Here is a 14,538-nt window from a genome sequence, read left to right on the forward strand (position 1 = left end):
AGTTGCCAAGAGTGGGGGCTACCCGTTGCTGCAGTGCGCAGGCTCCCCATTGTGAAGCTTCTCTTGCTGTGGAGCACAGGCTCAGGCGCACGGGCTCTGCTAGTTGCGGCACGTGGGCTCAGCAGCCGGAGCTCACGGGCTCTAGTGCAGGGGCTCAGTAGTCATGGCACGTGGACTTCAGTTGTGTGCGGCATGTGGACTCTTCCCGGACAAGGGATCACACCTGTGTGCCCTGCATTGGCAGGCAGATTCCTATCCACTGTACCACCAGGGAAGTCTAGTACATGCTGCTGCTGCTGCTGCTGCGTCGCTTCAGTTGTCCGACTCTGTGCGACCCCATAGACGGAAGCCCACCAGGCTCCGCTGTCCCTGGGATTCTCCAGGCAAGAACACTGGAGTGGGTTGCCATTTCCTTCTCTAATGCATGAAAGTGAAAAGGGAAAGTGAAGTTGCTCTGCCATGTCCAACTCTTAGTGACCCCATGGACTGCAGCCTACCAGGCTCCGCCGTCCATGGGATTTTCCAGGCAAGAGTACTGGAGTGGGGTGCCATGACCTTCTACGGTGCAGTACATTGGATACTTTCCATATCAATATAACATATAGAAAATGAAACTAAACCTATGGAAAATGAAAATCCACCTCTGTATGGCAAGAGATGGAAAGATTTCCAGAATGCTATAGTATTTATTATAAGAAGTAAATTGTATATGTATAAAAAACTATATATGCATCATGACACAATGCAAGACTTTTCAAAAAACCAACCTGCCCGCACAGCCCCGAGCCCCCACAGCCTCACAATTAGGAAGGATATGCAACAAAAAACCAGCAGTGTTAAGCTGTGGGTGGTAGAACTAAAAAGGAACAGGGAAAAGGAAATTTTTACTCTTTATAATCTTTTTATGTTTGAACTTATAATGAGCATGCCTTACTTTTGATGCAAGACAAACAAAAACAAACAAACATTACAAGGTGTTAGCTAATGTAGTATTAACTGAGCGGTACACATAACAAATGACCCAGAAGTTCTGTAAGACATTCCCTATGGGCAGAGGAAAACAGAGAAGTCAAGTTGCCAAGGAAAAGGAAGATAAAGGTGAAAGCCCAGTGATCTCACAAAATCCATAGTCTCACAGGCCCCCCACAGTTGTAAGACACTTAATCTCTCATTGTATATAGATTCAAATGCTCTCCAGTTTTGTGAATGATCCAATAACCAGTGAACGGAGGATATAAGGAGCCTCAGTCAGACAGTAAATAAGAGAAGTAATTCATCAGTTTGTCTCCTGTTCATTTCTCTTTTCTTCTGCAGCCTGGGCTCTTCCTAACTTCTAATTGCCAATGTGTAATCAGGGCCTTATCATGAGGTTTCTTTGTATGTAGTGAGATCCTACTCCTAAACCTCAGCCACAACTGCCTGCGCCACACTCACGAACGACCACCAACAGGGTGCTCTGGTAATGAAAATGGTGAGAATGTCCCTGGAGCATATAGAGAACTGCGTTGCGGAACCAAAACAGAAAATTCACAAATGAAAACAGTGAAAGATAAAACTGGAGAGGTATGCCATGGCCAGATGGATATGCTGAGGCCTTTTATTCTCCAGGAGGAAAATATTTGTACTTTTATTCTACAGAGAACATGGAGTCATAAAATGTTTTTTGTTGTTTTTTTTTACTAAGGGAGCACATGACTACTGTTTTACAAATACTTATTAAACAGGGTGTTAAGGCAGTTTGGCGTGGGGTGAGAGAAGAGATGTAGAAGGATTAGTTAGAAGGTCACTGAACTAATCCAGATGAAGGCGATGGTGAATAGGAAGAGGATGGGACCGTGAGGAAAGCAAAGAGAGCTTCTGAAATGACTTTCCAAGGTGAGACTAGATAAGAGTTTGGGGTCGCTGACCGAGGCAGGCAATTATAGCTGAGAGCACAACCAGGCAGGTATGACACGTCCCAGGCATTAGAAGCTTGGACTTTAGACCCAAGTCATAAGAGACACCAGAAAAAAAAGATGTGGAAACTATAGTCACGGTAAGAGCCAGAAAGCTTGTGGATATGTTGTTAGAAAGGAGCAAAGGATAAAATCCAGGGTGAGGCTCTTCCTTGGCAATAAAAAAAAAAAAAGGCCAACTACAACAGAAAGAGCTAAGAGAGGTGGGTATCATACAGAGCAGGGCATCTTATTGACGACAGTTCTTACAGTCTTGTGGATGGCAGCCACGCTATCAGGCAGGGCACGCCCGTGGCAGCCTCCAAGAAGCCAGCTGGGGAGTGGGTGACTACAAGGGCTGCCAATAAGATTTTCTGCTTGGTTGGGCCACAGGACAGGCCAGGGCAGTCAGATGAGACTATTGGGGATTTTACGTAGGAAGGGCTAAATAATTACAAAGGAATTCTGAAATTTTATCCTGGATGACAGAATGGTAGTTTATGAATAGATTAAAAAAAAAAAAAAAACTTCGGAGGAAAATGTTAACAGAACGCACAACAAATACAATTTTAGACATGATGATTTTGAACAGGTTATACAAATTGGCAATGTCCAGAATAGAGACGCAGCAGATATATGAGTAGAACGCATGGGAAAACATAGTGCTCGTAATGTCACACTGAAGTCCAGGACACCAACACTCAGAGAGCATCTCTCAAACTTTTTGAATTATGACCTACAAGGTTAAAAAAAATGCATTGAAATCTACTGTGTAGGTGTGCACACATGTCTTAAATGAAAGTCTCATGAAACACTGCTCCTCTTGCTTTGATCTATTCCATTTCATCCTATTTTATTCCTTTTTACTACTTCTTTTTATTCTTTTTTACTACTTTTTCTTGGAAGGGCTGATGTTGAAGCTGAAACTCCAATATTTTGGCCACCTGATGTGAAGAGCTGACTCATTTGAAAAGACCCTGATGTTGGGAAGGATTGAAGGCAGGAGGAAAAGGGGATGACAGAGGATGAGATGGTTGGATGCCATCACCAACTCAATGGACGTGGGTTTGGGTAGACTCCAGGAGTTGGTGATGGACAGGGAGGACTGGCATACTGCGGTTCATGGGGTCGCAAAGAATCAGACATGACTGAGCAACTGAACTAAACTGAACTGAACTACTTCTTTCTTTTAATGTTGCCCATAGGCTCTAAATTGATTACAGCACCTGCATTTCGGCTTAGAGATTTTTAGACTAAACAGACTTTTGTGGTTATTTTGTAGAACCATCTGCACAGATATGACTGATAAATCCAGAAGATATATTCTTTGAGAAAGGGTATAAAAAAAAAAGCAGAAAAATTAAGGATTGGTTTGGGAACCACTGATGGGGGTAAGGAGGGGACAAATAAGAAAGCTGGGTCATAGGATGGAAAAAACTAGTACCAAAGAGGACAGTGTTGCCAGAAGGAAGGGGAGTCAAGGAAAGCTCTTTTTAATTCATGTCTTCGCCACTACTGCAGTGGTTCTCCAAGTGTACTTGAGGACACTAATTTAACTAGAATCACGTTGGCCATTTGTTAAAAATTCAAACACCTAGGTGGGCCTCATCCCAGGCCTAGTGAACTGAACTTTCCGGGTGTGTGTCCCAGAACTGACAATTTAAAAGATTCCCAGGATATACTTTTCACCGACTGTTTTTATCTCAGTGCCTTCCACAAATGAGATTTCAAACTGGTACTTTTCAGGAAAGGCAGTCTCACTTCACATGTTAGATGTAGTCTTAAATAGCTGTGAAGTCAGTACCTGCACACTAAATCAGTATTCCCCTAAATACTACCATGATTAACTGTATGTACAACTTCAGAATAATGTCCAAAAGAAAACAAACAGCTTCTGAAGTATTCAGCCTCTAAACACTTTATTCTGACTGTTCTGTATTACTTATCCAAGGGGTTGGCCAAATGGGCATACAAGCTTCATTCAATAGTTTTATTTAGTTTAAAAACATATACTATATTTAAAAATTCTCTATGCCATTACATGTTTTGTTTTGATTTTGAATTGAGTGCATTGGACTTAACGAGTTAAGTACCACAATGAAGTGGTATTTAGGAGAACTCAAAGGCAGGAGGTGCCGCAAGGAGAAAGTTTGCAGAAAATACAAAAACGAAAATTTATGATTTTGACTCTAACAACAAAGATGTCCCTTTACATGGTAAGCCCTGCCAACAAAAATATTTGTCAGTTTATTACCAAATATGAGATGAGACTCTATTCTACTCTTTAAGATGGGAATCATAACTAACAACAACCACAGCAGAAAACATTTATCACTTATATCAGGTTTTGTTTTAAAACCTTTCCACGGATTAACTCGTTTCATCTTCACAACAACCCTGTGAAGTAAGTACAATTTTAGACCTCGTTCCCAGAAGATGAAGCTGAGATACAGAGAGCTGTGTAACTTTAGGGTCCTCTAGCTAGAAATAGGAGCTGAGGTTCACACATAGGCAGTCTGTCTAGAGTCTGCATTCAAAGGCAGTGTGTTCCAATGTGATTGTGAGAAAGTCTCAGATGTAGAAGTAGCTAGCTGCCCAAGAGAGAAAGACTTGCTGTTTACGGTCTAGGATATTTTTTTGGTTCTTTATACAAATGATCTCCAGGTAGCTTGGATCCCTGTTTACATTTAGTCACTTATTTTTTTACAATGAACTTTATATATAAGAGGAATACTCAAAATAGCATATAAGATGTGATATTGGAGTGGAGTCTGAGAGTCTGCATTTCTGAAAAGTTCCCAGGTAATGGTGATACCGCTGGCTTGGAGACTGCACTTTGAGTAGTGGGGGCTTAGAGTATGAGATCTGGGATAACAATGCTAGTGGTGGAATTCTAGCTCTGTTACTTACTATTTTTATAACGTTCTCCTTGTATGCCTCTACCATATCTATAAAATACTGAGATCAATACAGTGTTGTTATGAGGGTTACGTGAGATAATCCATGGTTACTATTCAGAACAGTTGTTGGAATACAGAAAATACTCAATAAATACTATCTCTTAATATTATAGAAAACTATTAAAAGCATATATTATATCATATTAGAAAGCCGTTTACAGAATTGACTGATGTAGCAAAACGATAAATAAATTCTTATCATTTTTTTCCAGTCACTAGAACATCACTGTACACTGAAGGACATTTAATACAGTTTAGACCCAGTATCCAACTTTATTAATTACATAAATCTGAAACTGTTCTAAATGAATTTGCGTGAAGGCTTTGGCCTATGTTATTTAAAGAGATTATTTCATTTCTATGCCAGAAAGCTTTTTCTACATTGTAGGTGTGCACTGAGTTCCAACTCATTTATTTGAATAGCTTTCTTTGAATTTAGAAACAGATATTTTTGTTTTAAAAATTCATTTCAATCAAATAGAAATCAGAACTGGTATTAGTATGAACAATAATAATGACTTTAAACATCTGTTCAGGCAAGAGCACTAGTACAGTTTAGATAAATTTGGATGAGTTAGCCAAATCCTTCACAGACAACTGTATACATCTTCAAACCAGTATACAATGCAGCCTAATTGCCTCATGCTAGAATCACGATGGTGATATCACTCACCTAGAGCAAGACATCCTGGAATGCGAAGTCAAGTGGGCCTTAGGAAGCATCACTATGAACAAAGCTAGTGGAGGCAATGGAATTCCTATTTGGGATTTGGAATTCCTATTAGGAATTTGGAATTCCTATTAGGATTTGAGCTATTTCAAATCCTAAAAGATGATGCTATGAAATTGCTGCACTCAACATGCCAGCAAATTTGGAAAACTCAACAGTAGCCACAGAACTGAAAAAGGTCAGTTTTCACTCCAATCCCTAAGAAAGGCAATGCCAAAGAATGTTCAAACTACCAAACAATTGCATTCATCTCACACGCTAGCAAAGTAATGCTCAAAATTCTCCAAGCCAGGCTTCAACAGCACATGAACCGTGAACTTACAGATGTTCAAGCTGGTTTTAGAAAAGGCAGAGGAACCAGAGATCAAATTGCCAACATCTGTTGGATCACTGAAAAAGCAAGAGAGTGCCAAAAAAACATCTATTTCTGCTTTATTGACTATGCCAAAGCCTTTGACTATGTCGATCACAACAAACTGTGGAAAATTCTTAAGGGGGTAAGAATACCAGACCACCTGACCTGCCTCCTGGAAAATCTGCATGCAAGTCAAGAAGCAACAGTTAGAGCTGGACACGGAACAACAGGCTGGTTCTAAATTGGGAAAGGAGTATGTCAGGGCTGTATATTGTCACCCTGCTTATTTAACTTATATGCAGAGTACATCATGTGAAATGCTATGCTGAAGGAAGCACATGCTAGAATCAAGATTGCCAGAAGAAATATCAACATCATCAGATATGCAGATGACACCACCCTTATGACAGAAAGTGAAGAAGAACTAAAGAGCCTCTTGATGAAAGTGAAAGAAGAGGGTGAAAAAGTTGACTTAAAGCTCAACATTCAAAAACTAAGATCGTGGCATCTGGGCCCATCACTTCATGGCAAATAGATGGGGAAACAATGGAAACAATGAGAGACTTTATATTTTGGGGCTCCAAAATCACTGCAGATGATGACTGCAGCCATGAAATTAAAAGACGCTTGCTCCTTGGAAGAAAAGCTGTGACCAACCTAGACAGCAAGTTAAAAAGCAGAGACATTACTTTAGCAACAAAGGTCCATCAAGTCAAAGCTTTGCTTTTCCCAGTAGTCATGTATGGATGGGAGAAGGCAATGGCACCCCACTCCAGTGCTCTTGCCTGGAAGATCCCATGGACGGAGAAGCCTGGTAGGCTGTAGTCCATGGGGTCGCTGAGAGTCGGACACGACTGAGCGACTTCACTTTCACTTTTCACTTTCATGCATTGGAGAAGGAAATGGCAACCCAGTCCAGTGTTCTTGCCTCGAGAATCCCAGGGACGGGGGAGCCTAGTGGGCTGCCGTCTATGGGGTCGCACAGAGTCGGACACGACTGAAGCGACTTAGCAGCAGCAGCAGCACAGATGGGTATGAGAGTTGGACTATAAAGAAAGCTGAGAGCGGAAAAATTGATGCTTTTGAAGTATGGTATTGGAGAAGACTCTTGAGGGTCCCTTGGACTGCAAGGAGATCCAACCAGTCCATCTGAAAGGAAGTCAGTCCTGAATATTCATTGGAAGGACTAATGCTGAAGCTGAAACTCCAATACTTTGGCCACCTCATGCGAAGAGCTGACTCATTGGAAAAGACTCAGATGCTGTGAGGGATTGGGGGCAAGAGGAGAAGGTGACGACAGAGGATGGGATGGCTGGATGGCATCACCAACATGATGGACATGAGTTTGAGTAAGCTCCACAAGTTGGTGATGGACAGGGAGGCCTGGCATGCTGCAGTCTATGGGATCGCAAAGAGTGAGACCACGACTGAGGGATGGAACTGAACTGAACTGAGGAACGGTAAAAGCTGGAGAGTCAGTGAAGGTGGAGATATGAACTATGAAGTCTTATATTTGGGGGTGGCCAGTATATTTGAGTCAGCCAGAAAGATCAATAAATAATTTGCCTCTCTTTCCACTTTTCATTTCTCTAACATGGGTGATGAAAAAGACAACTGTGAGACAGATTCTGATGTTTATTTTTCTAAATTAAAACCATATTCAGCATATGACCTACCCAGTGAGATCATGACATATGAGAATCAAGGAAATGGGTGGAATTATTTTTCTCTCCTCTTTCCCTTCTCTCTCTCCCTGCACAATGGAGTAAGGTAGGCTCCATGCTCCTCCTTGAATGTCCAATTGGGTACAAGAATTTTTTTTTTTAACATTCAACACAATGCAACAGATTTTTACTTTATATTTGCTTTCTAAACAAGTGTTACCTTAAAAAAAAAATCACATTTACCCCAAAATCTGCATTGAAGTGTTTATATAAAAGGCTGGCATATGGAAAAATTTAAGGTAGAGTTACCTATACTTAATTATACTGAATAAGGATACTTCTATTGAAATAATTGTCAGGATTAACTTGTACTTTAAGTGAAAAAACAACCACCTATGGGAATTATGATTCTTAATATCTAGGGATGATAATCAACAAAATTGGGTGGTTTGGATTAGAGGAACAAGAACACAATTATACCAACATCATGTTTTGTCACTTGGGTTTACAATGGTCTGAACCAAAATCTTGAAAAACTGAAATTTACCAAAATGCCTGAGCTAAGTTTTTCCACTTACAAGGCAGGTAATAGCTGTATCTCAATACCAGAGAGGCAGTGAATTTCACTTCAGTGTGACCTATTTATGCCTCTCAGATTCATCATATGCATTTTTTAATGACCCCGAACCAAAGGAAATGTAGAAACCTATTTGAAAAGCTGACATTAAGGTTGTGACACCAGTGAAAACAACAAGAGAATCTAAAGTTAAACTGACACACAATCCCCAAATCAGTCTGTTACACTCCTAATTTAAAAAACAGTTACTATGTGAGAAAGTGATGGCATGTCAGACTCTGCTTTGAAACCCCTGAATTTTGTCATTTGGTGTTTGTGTCACAACCTTAATATTATTTAAATATACTTTTAATATCTATTATTTAAAAAATATCTTTGAATTGAAGATAGTCTGAAGCTTTGAAGCAGCCAACCTCAAAGCACTGCATTCCGAGCCTGCCACTTTTATTAGAAGTGGTGCATAAAACATTTCCTGTTGACAAATCTAATTCATTAAAAGGTGAGATGGATGCATTTTAAAATAACTAGCTGGCATCATTATCTGCAGCACCTTTTATAAATTATTCCTCTCTTCCCTTTTGACTGAACTTGTCACAGTTCTCTCTTTCAGAGTCTGAGTGTTAGGCCTTACAGTCAATGCTTTCAACATGTTTAGACAAGTCATAAGTAAAACAAGCAGTGATACTTCATTTTCTAGAAATGAGAGAGGGTAGCAGAAGTATTTACAGATAATTTCAGTCAATTCATTGATTTTTAGCTAAGGACAAGGAAAGTCAGCTACTGGTAGTTTCATCTTACACAAAGGATTTAAAAATAAAACTCTACTGTTTGAGGAACAGGGAGAATTTCAAAGAAAGGAACATAAAGAGAGATGCTGGCAGCCCTGCTGCAGTATTGTGCAGAAGACTTACTTTAAAATTGAATTGTGCTTCCCCTGACATCGGAGATCAGGTACATCATAAAGCTGACAGCTGGCTGGCATGCTGCCTTCCTAAAGGAAAATGCTAACTGCATTTCTCTTAGAGGCCAAAGGAATAGAATTATAGAAGCTTTCAAGCAAACTGGGAAGATGGAGGACAAATCATTTAAAGTATGATGAAAAGCATTTCTTACCTAATTTTGTTTCAGAAGATTCTAAGAATGAGCTGGTCTTCTAATCCTAACGTAGGTGGTAACTTATTTCCTTCTGAGGTGTCAGTAGAAGAGCTGCCTTTTCGTCAGTGTCTTCAGCAGCTTTTTTCCAAAATATACAAAGCACACCTATAAAATAATTAGATATAGCTTTATCACCCACATGGAGGAGGCACAGTCACAGCGTTAGTGATCTACATTGGCAGTGACAATACTAGCATTATGGTAGGATATACAGACTTGACCCAAGAGATGCTAGAAACACATAAAGACATCCTGAAGTTGGGGCACCTTAAAAAAGCTTATTAACAAGGTGACTCCTAGATTATTGGCACATGGATAACAGATGCACCTTAAAAATATGCACAAAGTATCCCTTTTATTATCATTGAGTTTTCAAATGTTCCTAAATAAAACGTAGATCATAGACAGTAAGGGATGGCTGCACCATATGAATCAAGCAATACCTTTCAATACAATTACAGCTTTCTTTTTTAATTACCAGTTGCCACAGAACTGTTTCTTAAAACCATATTTGGGACATCCCTGGAGTTCCACTGGTTAAGATTCCAAGTTTCCAATATAGGGGGCTTGGGTTTGATTCCTGGTCAGGGCACTAAGATTTCACATGCCACATAGTGAGGCCAAAATACTACAAAATAAATTTTAAAATTAAAATTAAAAAAAAAATCATTTCCCCACTCTTCTAGGTTATCTTGATAAAGTAGATTCTGACTCTCAGTTGATCTGGGGTCAGGACCTGAGATTCTGTGTTTCTAATAACCTCCCACATAAAGTCACTATAGAGGTGAGTCTGTAGTCTAAACATTTACTAGTGAGGTTCCACCAATCTATCTGACTTTGCCTGCACCAAAATACACTGCAGTTATTCTTGTTTTTTGGCCCTCTGTCTCTCTATATAATTTTAAAATCGTTTGTCGAGTATTCTCTCCTCCCCTCAAAAATACACGTAAGTTTGACTGAATTGATCAAATTGGGCACCTATAAAATCTTGTTTCCCAAAGCCATGTGTATTACATATTATTCCATTTATTGAGGTCCTACTGTACAAAATAATGCTTTACGAGTTTCCTCACAGGAGTTTTGCACATCTCTTGCTATGTTAGATGTATCCCCAGGAACATAATATTTTGAGTGTTAGTATAAATAATATCTCTTCACAAGGGCTTTTTTATGTTTTGTTTATATATGTTTATATTTGTGTAATTTTGTACATTGGTATGTTTACCCAGGATATTTGTAAAACTCTTATTATGTTTTACCGTAGCTTGATATCATGAACATTCCAAAATCTATACTTATTTATCTTGCCTTCTTAAAAGGAAAAGTCAAACAATAAGTATATTATTTAACAGAAAAAGCTATTTGATGATTTGTGATCAGCCAAAATGATCTCTTCATTAAGCTTGAAGTAAAGTTGCTCAGTCATATCCAACTCTTTGCGACCCCATGGACTGTAGCCTACCAGGCTCCTCTGTCCATGGGATTTTCCAGGCAAGAATACTGGAGCGGGTCACCATTTCCTTCTCCAGGGGATCTTCCCGACCCAGGGATCGAACCCGGGTCTCCAGCACTGCAGACAGACGCTTTACCATCTGAACCACCAGGGAAGCCCAAGGTCAACTATAAAACTAATTACGAAGAAGGTTCCAGACGTTTCTCTCATATTTATTGATTGTTCTCATGCTTCTTGCCTTTCCCTGGTATCTGAAATACAAGTGCTTAAATGTTACTAACATCTATTATCCAAGCTGATATCCAGCTAATACGTCATCAGAAACAGACAAAAACCCTCCTGGGCAACTTGGCCAGTCTAGGAACTAAATTTGAGCAAAAGAGAAAATAGAGGAATTATAACGACAGACATGGTTCAGTTTGGCTTAGGAACTAAGGGGAGATGCCAACTCTAGGGAGCCATCACAGAGATACAACATATTACCTACACTCCATATCTGAAATCACAAGATTTCATGGAAAACAATAAATAACTGAAATTGCTTTCTTGATGACAATGTCAGCCTGCAGAGTGAATTGTCCTTTCAACAGCTTGATCAAGGGAAAAAAATGAAGATTTACTTTTCTACAAACTGTCAACTTTGGTAATATTGCTTACCTGATAAAATGTAAATGTACATAGGTAAAAGAAAATGTAAACCCAAAGGTAAATGTGGGATACAGAATCAGGTAAAGAAATAAAAAGAGGCAGTAACTAAAATAATAACCACTACAGTTAAAAAAAAAACCAAAACCGTTCTCTAAAAATGGGTTCATAATCCACTAAAAAAACAACTATGAAGAAATATGGCAATGCACAATGGTATCACTGATTCAATGGACATGAGTCTGAGCAAACTCCAGAATATTGTGAAGGACAGGGAAGCTTGGCGTGCTGCAGCCCATGGGGTCACAAAGGGTCGGAAACGACTGAGTGACTGAAGACACAGAAAATCCTGAAAAGAACAGAGGAGAGCAGGACCCAAGAAAATGTGGTGCGTATATACAATGGAATATTACTCAGCCATAAAAAGAATGAAATAATGCCATTTGCAGCAACATAGATGGACCTAGAGATTATGATATTGTCAAATAAAAATAATCATATCACTTACATGTGGAATCTAAAAAAATGCTACAAGTGAACTTATGCACAAAAACAGAAACAGACTCACAGAATTTGAAAACAAATTTACAGCTCCCAAAGGGGAAAGGTCGAGGTGGGGGAGGAATAAATTAGGAGTTTGGGATTAACATACACACACTACTATATATAAAACAGAGTACCAGGGAAGGTAGTAGGAGTGCCCCCAAAGAAAGGTCTGCCTCGTTCTGGCTTCAGCAGACTTCCAGCATAATCATGGTTACCCACCTACTCACTCTAAAGCATGGAGAAGACAATGGCACCCCTCTCTTTTCCAGTACTGTTGCCTGGAAAATCCCATGGACGGAGGAGCCTGGTAGGCTGCAGGTCATGGGGTCGCAAAGAGTCGGACACGACTGAGCGACTTCCCTTTCACTTTTCACTCTCATGCATTGGAGAAGGAAATGGCAACCCACTCCAGTGTTCTGGCCTCAAGAATCCCAGGGACGGGGGAGCCTGGTGGGCTGCCGTCTATGGTGTCGCACAGAGTCAGACACGACTGAAGTGACGCAGCAGCAGCAGCAGCACTCTAAAGCAAACTGTACCATCAAATCGGTGCCATCCAAATGCAGTTTCTAGGCAGCTTTTTGACTTGCTTCTTTGTAATATGAATGCATAGCCAAGGACCATCGGGCATTTGAAGAAAAGCGTTTTGCTTTGTGTTCACATCTGAAACTAACATAAAACAAAAATTTGCCCCAAAAGAATATGGAGATAAGTCAAACTATAGAGCTAGACAAAATTGACAAATACAACCATTTTAGTCACCCAGGCACCGATAAATAGACCAAAGGAAGATAATAATTTGAGAAGTATTGATATTTGAAAAACTATTCATTTTTAGGTAAGAAACTAGGACCCTGTGGCAGTCTAGCCCAGAGGTGCTCTTATCGATGTCAACCACATTCAGCGAGTACAGAGGTTCTTCCGGAGTGGGCAAGATGACCAGAACCAGAAACAACTCTGCAGTGGTCAAAGGGGGCTTGGGGGAACTCGAGTGGGGGGTGATGCCAGCCTTCTGCAGCGTTTCACTGGAAGTGATGGCCTTACAAGAGGGAGCAAGAACAGAGAAGCAACAGCTCTATTGATCCAAGTTATGTTCACTCTTGGGGCAGGCGCATTCTTGGCTATGGCTAAGAGGATGTCCAACGGAGGCCTGAGAGGAACAAAACTACCCACACATTGCTGAGGCTGAACAATCACAGCACAGAGAAAATGTGAAAGAGTTCAGGAGAAAACAATATAAAAAAAATATAAATTTTAAATGTATTCCTCTATCAATACAGAGATTCATGAGCAGATGACAGATAACTTACTGACTTGAAGTGTTTAGGCACATTCACTGTCTGAGCATTAGCTTATCGAGCTTCACAGAGAGAGAGAGAGAGGCAAGTCCCAGGAAACCAAATGTAAAACTAATAACAAGAATCTCAAAAAGAAATAAAGAAAAAGTACATAAGTGGCTACCTGTCACAAGGGAAACAGATGTCACTGATTTAATTTAGGTAAATTACTAAAAAAGAACACAAGCAAATAAAGCAGTAATAGGGAGAAAAAAAAAATCAGAATCCAGAGTTGCCACAGTATATGATCTAAAATATCTACTTTCCAACAAGATAGTATGAAATATACAAGGAGGGAAAAAGTGGCCAATAAAAACTGGGTATCTCTAGATATTGAATTTAAACACAGTCTTTAAAACAGAATTATAAATACATTCAATGAACCAAAGGTGACCATACTTAAAAAATAAAACGAAAGTAAGGCAATGATGAATTTAAAAAAAAGAGATTCTCAATAATGAGAAAAAATGTTGGAAAACAACTAAATGGACATTTTAGACTTGAAAAGTATATTAAATGAAAATTCACTTTACGAACCTGACAACACATTCAAGATGACCTGAAGAATTAATGAATTTAAGAGTGCTGCGCTTAGTCACTCAGTCATATCCAACTCTGTGAGCAAATGGGCTGTAGCCTGCCAGGCTCCTCTGTCCATGGGGACTCTCTAGGCAAGAATACTGGAGTGGGTTGACATACCCTCCTGCGGGGGATCATCTGAATACAGGGACCAAACCCAGGTCACCTGTACAGCAGGAGGATTCTTCATTTTCTGAGCCACCAGGGAAGCCCAAGAATACTGGAGTGGGGAGTCTATCCCTTCACCAGGGGATCTTCCTGGCCTAGGAATCGAACCTGGGTCTCCTGAATTTCAGGCAGATTCATTAGCAGCTGAGCTACCAAGGAAGACCAGGGAATTTAAAATCAGTTCAGCCAGTTGTTCAGTTGTGTCTGACTCTTTGTGACCCCATGGACCACAGCACCACAGCACGCCAGGCCTCCCTGTCCATCACCAACTCCTGGAGCCTGCTCAAACTCATGTCCATAGAGTTGGTGATGCCGTCCAACCAACTCATCCTCTGTTGTCTACTTCTCCTAACCTCAATCTTTCCCAGCAAGTCAGTTCTTCACATCAGGTGGCCAAAGTATTGGAATTTCAGCTTCAGCTTCAGTCCTTCCAAAGAA

General features: G+C 40.1%; 1 protein-coding gene across 1 annotated transcript in view; it reads right to left on the reverse strand.

Moving 5' to 3' along the window:
• KIAA0825 (KIAA0825 ortholog) overlaps positions 1–14,538 on the reverse strand; it is a 416,094-nt gene that overhangs the window by 369,999 nt on the left and 31,557 nt on the right. Inside the window, 1 exon segment of the mRNA XM_070465821.1 lies at positions 9,334–9,480. The gene's annotated coding sequence lies outside the window, so the exon portion shown is untranslated.

Source organism: Odocoileus virginianus, chromosome 3 (assembly GCF_023699985.2).
Source record: "Odocoileus virginianus isolate 20LAN1187 ecotype Illinois chromosome 3, Ovbor_1.2, whole genome shotgun sequence".
Lineage (NCBI taxonomy): Eukaryota > Metazoa > Chordata > Mammalia > Artiodactyla > Cervidae > Odocoileus > Odocoileus virginianus.